This window comes from Nannospalax galili, unplaced genomic scaffold (genome assembly GCF_000622305.1).
Source record: "Nannospalax galili isolate Female #2095 unplaced genomic scaffold, S.galili_v1.0 scaffold54, whole genome shotgun sequence".
NCBI lineage: Eukaryota > Metazoa > Chordata > Mammalia > Rodentia > Spalacidae > Nannospalax > Nannospalax galili.
In genome coordinates this window covers 151,184-158,127 of record NW_008341028.1, presented here as the reverse complement: position 1 = coordinate 158,127, position 6,944 = coordinate 151,184, and the positions used below count along the sequence as shown (strand labels likewise).

The following is a 6,944-nucleotide window of genomic DNA, read 5'->3' as shown; positions in this document are numbered from 1 at the left end:
TGTTGAGACAGAGACAACTTACCTCAGATCAGCAGCTCCTCATGAGCGGTGAGAGTGCAGATCAAATGAGGCGGCGATCCGGCGCAGTTACTTTCACTTTGTCGGAGGCCGTCCTCAAACACGTACCCGGGTCTGTTTTCAACCGTCTCTGTATGGCGAGGATCCGTACCTCGAGCCCCATGTTTAGGCACCACTTGCCCGCACCTGCGGGGACCCTGTACAGGTAAAGCTCGAGGGGGACCACTCCCTGAAAAGAAAAACAGGCGAGAAAGAGGAGACGGAGCCCAAGCAAGTCCACTTGTCAAGGGTTCGCTTTATTGAACTGCAAGCTTTCCTTATATACAGTTTGTATTTAGAAGGGGTTGAAGAAGTTGGTCAAAGGTTACAGCATTCTTATGGATATGGGAGAGGGACTGAGCAATTCAGCAATGTGACTGACCACCAGGTGTTCCAAGAGATTACTGCATGACTTATCTTTCCGAGAACTGTTTGCAAGAGGAAGAGAAAGATAACCTTGCCATAAATTCTTTCTCAAGGTTACTAGTACAGGCAGAATTTCCTGCTTAAGTCAACTGTTTGTAGAGCTATATTATATTTTTTGGTAATGATTGTTGTTTCTCCAGCTCCCGACAGTCTGCATGTGTGCGAGTGCACCTGTGTCATACAATGTCAGCGGGAGAAGCTAGATCTCCTGGAACTGGAGCTATGAAAGGTTGTTAACCGCCATGTGGGTGCTGGGAATTGAACCCAAGTCCTCTGCAAGAGCAACCAGTGCTCTTAACCACTGAACCATCTCTCTAGCTTCTTTCTTGGATTCTTGGAATTATAGAAATGAGAGACTTAGAGGAGACTCCAATATGGGCTCTATTACCATGCAATAAGGACAATGCATTTTTATGTCAGACTAAGGAGATAATGTGAGACCTCCATGGTGTTTTATTTTGGATTTTGACATTGTTTTGCCTGATGAATTTACTGGTGTCTAAAGGAAGTTTAGGGTTTCTCCAGCCACGTGCCTCGAACGTTAGCCAGCTTGCCAAAGAGAGCTAGTACTATGAGGTGACTAGACCTAGGAAGATCGTATGAATTTGCATTGCCTCAGAGTCAAATTTGGAAAAGCTGTGTTTTCTGTATCTCAACCCTGACACAGAAGACAGATTGCTAGGTGCTAGGCAAACTGCTACAACAGTTAGAGGGCAGCTACAACATCCAAAGAAAATCCTTTCCATCCTCCAGATTCCTTTGAGCATTCTGATATCCTCTCTTTCCAAACTCTTTTAGGTGGTCTTGTTTTCTGTGATCTTTTTTCCCTAGGTTACAAGTACTTAATTCAAACTTATCTATGGTAAATTATAATGTGATTTAGTTTCTGATTCAGACAGTGTGACAACCCTCTTAAAAACAATATTCATAGCTAGGCGTGGTGGCACACACCTTTAATCCCAACACTTGGGAGGCAGAGGCAAGCGGACCTTTGTAAGTTCGAGGCCAGCCTGGTCTATATAGTGAGTTCCAGGGCAGCTGGGACTACAATGAGACCCTGTCTCAAAAAGACGAATACATGATTTATTCTGAGAAGTTAAATTAATGTCCCTCTTGGACAAAAAAAAAAAAAAAAAAAAAAAAAAAAAAAACCAACAAAAACAGAAAATCCCAAAGCAATATTCATGTCAGGCATGGTGGCATGTGCCTTTAATCCCAATCCTTGGGAAGCAGAGGTAGGCAGATCTCTGTGGGATCTAGGCCAGCCTGGTCTACATAGTGAGTTCCAGGTGAGCTGGGACCAGGGCAACACTGTCAAAAAAGAAAAAAAATAAATTCACCCAGTGTAGTGGTGCATGTAATCCCAGTACCCAGATTTCAACTCGAGTGCATCATGCATGCTTCCTTGATTAAGACCTGCAGATTACAAAAATGAACACAAAAACAGAGACTCAAAATAAAAGGAATTTCTATTCTTTCTGTTTCACCTTGAGCAGCATTATACACCTTCTCTATCTCTCTTAGCTAACTGGGAAGTTTCAAGGCGTTATATCCTTAAGAACAGCCAAAGGGCTATTTCCAACAAAAGATGTTATAATTTATCTCATGATATAAAAATATCTATAGGAAAAGTATCTAATGAGATGCTCTGTTTTGTTACAGTGACATGGAAAGTAACACAGATGAATGCATATGTATATATAATGAGTACCAAGATTTATTTAACTATTTAATGAGTAACCAGCAAGATAGATTAAAGAAAAACATTCTTAGTCAGTAACCCCAACATCACAATTTTAACAGGGTTTCCATAGTTGGTTTCTGCTGGTTGTTGTAAGCATCAATTTCTTGACACTTTGCTGTGTATGGGCTGCTTCTGTCTGCTACCTGCACTGATTCAAGACCCAAAGCATAATTTTGGCAGACCACTGTCTGTATTGTATAAAGCAAAGAAGAAAGGGGGAGGAGGATTTTTTTAACTGCCTTATGTTTTCCATAAGATTTATCTGGGAACTATTTTTTATATAAGTAATACGTTTTTGGTGTCCTTATGCCTTCCCTCTCAATTCACTAGGCAAAAAGTTGAAGGACAATTGTTGGTGATAGAAGCTGTGAAAAAGGTGTCAGGGATATATGGAAGGTTTACACAAAGGGCTTTAAAACTCAAGTCAGAGGAGGAGGTCTGACATTTAACCATTGGTGGGAAACCAGAGTTATTTTCTGTTTCAAAGTTGGTTGACACTTTTCTCCTGAGAAAATAACTCAAAGAAAAAAAAATTGGAAACTGCAACTGGAAACTGATGAGGATTAGAGGAGTCAGGAGCTCTTTTAATGTCTCCTGTCATCCAGATCTGCCACTGCAGGGCTAACATGAAAAGCCTGGCTTCTGCCTTTCTAGTTTATGGGGAGTATTCCCTGGCTCCAAGGTTATTTTGAAAATACTGCCAAGGTTTCTACTAAAAATGTAAACTTTCTTCTAATTCAGATATTATGAGACCACACACACACACACACACACACACACACACAAAGTGAAAGTCCAATTGGAACTGTTTGCTTGGAACTTACAACTAAAAGCTCAATAGTTAAAAATATATGTCAAGTATTCTCAATGTAATACAATGTTCCATGTATATAATTCTTTAAATAAGATGATGTTGCACAGTACTATGTTCTGAGCCAAACAACTGCCATCTTCATGACTTCAGCTGTGCCCATTTGCAAAAGATAATCATAATTGGGCTTCTTGACTGTAGATGTTCCTTCATAAAAGGAGGGGTAGGCAGGGTCATGGGACCCTTCCCCAACTATACAGCCACTCCTGCCAGTCAGTTATCTGTGATTGTCCCTAATTGCATGTGGCCTCATGGGCTTCGGGAAGAACTGGAGTGCATATGTTGGGAAAGGCTAGGGAAAGGAGACTCCACCCACGAGGCTTTGGAAAAGTCATCATCCGTACTGGATAAAGACATTCTAATGTGAATGTTTTTGTCATCCACACTCTTGTCAGTAACCCCTCATTCATGCTCTGTAAGTAAGCTCAATAAACTTACTGGTTCCTCGTGATGAATTTGAATAGACTCATACATCAATTTGTCACTAAAACCTTATGAAAAGGGGTTAAACATTGCTGAAGAACCCAGAAAAAAACTCACAACAGATGGTAAATTTATTAATTGGTGTTATTATGTCTTATGGTATAAAGATAATAAATAAGAGGAAATGGTAAAAGGATATTAAAAATGGAAATGCTTTTTGTTTGTTTGGGGGGCTTTTTGTTTGTTTATTTGTTTTTGTGTTTTTTGAACAGGGTCTCCCTGCAGCCACAGCTAGCATGGAACTCACTATGTAGATCAGGCTGGTCTTGATCTCACAGAGATCCTTCTGCCTCTGCCTCCAGAGTGCTGGGATCAAAGGTGTGTGCCACCAAGCCTGGCTGGAAATGTTTTTAATAAAAGAAGGATTTGTGTATGAAGATTAAAATAGCTAGATGTTTCTAAAATGGAAAAAAAACCTGAAAAGTCTATGCAAGTGATAAAAATCTGAGTAGGTTTCCTAGGTATGTAAAAGATGGGACTTAGAGATGATTTATACAGAATCTTAAAATTTCTAAGGGGGCTAGAGAGATGGTTCAGCAGTTAAGAGCACTGGCTTCTCTTGCAGAAGACCTGGGTTCAGTTTTCAGCACCCACATGATGGCTAACAACCATTCATAACTCCAGTTCCAGTGGGATTTAACGCCCTCTTCTGGCCTCTGCAGGCATTGACTAAAACCAGTGCACTTACATACAGACAAAACATTCACATAAAATAAGAATAATAAATAAAATAAATAAACCTAACTTCTACATAAATAGCTATGTAACCACCCAAGGGAGGAGGATGTGCCTAACAATTGGCACACCAAGCAGAGTAGCCACAGCCAAGAGTCCTCCTTCTCTTGCTTTGACTTGATAGCTGGCTTCTTTGTTTGCTGAGGAACAACATGCAATTTGTTCTGCTCCCTGCTGGGGACTGCTCTGTGAACTGTCCACTGCCTGTGGGGAGCTGACACTTTGATCTCTGCTGTTTGCTGAATTTGTGGAGTCCTATGGAGACTCTGCAATGGATATAAGCCTAAATTGTCTGAAGAACTGGTGTGTAGGACCTGAAGAATGTGTTCGAGGTCGTCTTTCAAGTAGCCCTGGGTCCTAATGTCCCAACCTTTGCCATATACCATTAAGCTGGAAGAAGTCACTTCTCTTAGGCTCCCTGGGCTATGTGGGCACCCCTGGAGATCAAAGGGTGAAAACAACAATGGGAGTTTGAATGTTTTATGATAACATGACCAGCATTACACAAGATGGAGCTTGCTGGAGGGTTACTGGTATTCAACCCCTTACTGAGTCTAATCAAAGAATCCCTGATGAGTGGTTAACAAGAATGTGGTATATTTACACAATGGAGTTCTATACAGCAGTAAAGAAAGATGAAATAATGAAATTTGCAGGGAAATGGATGGATCTAGAAACTGTTATACTAAGTGAAGTAACACAGACTCAGAAAAGCAAATGACGCATGTTCTCCCTCACATGTGGCTCCTAACACCAAATCCTTTTAAATTCCAGGTCCTTTTAATAAGATGATGCTATACAGCAGTCCCTTCTGCATGAAATAACGACTTCGGCTAAGCCTGAGCACCAAACATAGTCACAATTGGGCTTGTTGACGGTTGTGCTCATTCATTAAAGGAGTGCCAAGCAGGGTCGCTGGACCCTCACCTGAGTATCCAGCCACTCTTCCCAGCCAACTAGTCCACCTTGGAAGACAAAAGAAAAATGAGGAAGAATCCAATAAAGAAATGCTTTTGGAAGCCCTTGTCAAGAAATTCCAATGGACTCTCATATGAACGTTTGAAAATTGCCCTGTTCTGACTTTTTTCCAGCTCCCCTGTCTAGAACGTGTAATGGTAATTACTCTTGCCTTTACTTCCTACAGATAAGAGTTATGCAATTTGGGAGTCTTTTAGATAAACACACTGAAGGGGTACCCCCAATTACCTCACCCTGTGCCCCTATTCAGCATGGAAGAAGCCAGAGCGGTCTGCTTCCCGATTCCCTATCGGTAAGCTGGGTAACCTCTTCAGAGGATGGTGTGATAGGAATACAAGGTAGGAATTGACTAGGCAGTTAGTATAAAAAGACCCCAACGAAAAGTAGCCAGTTTCTTGCCTAAAAGTCAAAATGTCCTTGGGCCTCTTAGTAATATACTCTGTTCCAAAGGCCAAAAATGTCAAAAGTGTTTGGGAGCTTGTATCTAATTCTTAAAAGATTTAGGGTTACCTCTTCAGAGGGGGGAATGTTGGAGGGGAGGAAGTAGGCATGGATTTGATCAAAACACCTTATATGCATGTATGAAATTATCAATAAAGTTTTTGTAAAAGTTAAACAACAACAACAACAAAATAGAATCAGAAGCTCATCACATTGGTTCATCCCTAAAACCCTGGCCAGAGACTCTTGGGTTCCTTATTGTCGATGGTCTGGCCACCTGGTCAAGCTAGTGCCAGTGCCAGCAACAATCTCCTTTCCTCTCCTGCCCTCCTCCCTCCTCCCTCCTCCTTTCCCCTCTCCTCACCTTTCCCATCCCTTCCTGCACTCTCCACTGTCTTCTTTTCTGTTTTTTTATAGTACTGAGAACTGAATGTAAGCCAGGAAAGCTATTGAGTTACATTTCCAGCCTTTCTTTCTTTCTTTCTTTCTTTCAAAATATTTTATTATTTTTATTTTATGTGTATGTGTGTATTGTCTGCATGTAGGTAAGTGCACTCATGTTGTTCAATGCCTGTGGAGGACAGAAGAGACTGTTGGATCCCCTGGAACTGGAGTTGTGGACAGCTGTTAGCTGCCATGTGGGTGCTGGGATTTGAACCTGGCTCTTCTGCAAGAATAGTGTTCTTAACCACTGAGCCATCTCTCCAGCCCTCGTTTTCTTTTTTTAAGACTGTTTTGTTTGACATAGGATTTTGCTAAGTTGTCCAAGCATGCCTTGAATCCACTGTGTACCATGGAGGCCTCACATGTGCAAGCCTCCTGAGTACTAGGATTACAGGTATAACCAACCTACCTGACTAGCAACAATTTCTTATCCAAGGCCATGCTCTTTAGGGTAAAGAACTTTGATAACCTTGCTTCACTGATACCTAAAAGATAAATTGAGATCACATGGTCTGTGCGTTCAGTGTGAGGTCTCACCAAAACACTTATTCCTTTGAAGTTTCAATGTTACTGATACTGATGAAGGCACATAATTTATTCAACAAAACATATAATGATGGGCTGTCCAAGGAGATGTTAACAGAACTTGCACCTCCTTTACCGCCCTCTAGCTATAGGCATCATAGAGTGCCTTAACAGCTTACTCATTACAAATTCAGATTTAGGGGGATGGAGAGATGGCTCAGTGGTTAATAGCACTTTCTG

General features: G+C 41.3%; 1 long non-coding RNA gene across 1 annotated transcript in view; it reads left to right on the top strand.

Moving 5' to 3' along the window:
• The window catches only part of LOC115070935, a 21,980-nt gene extending 16,738 nt beyond the window's left edge, over nt 1-5,242 (top strand). The window contains exon 3 of the long non-coding RNA XR_003850045.1: nt 5,091-5,242. This is a non-coding gene — a long non-coding RNA (uncharacterized LOC115070935). The remainder of the gene's footprint in view (nt 1-5,090) is intronic.
• Nucleotides 5,243-6,944: the final 1,702 nt, after the last annotated feature.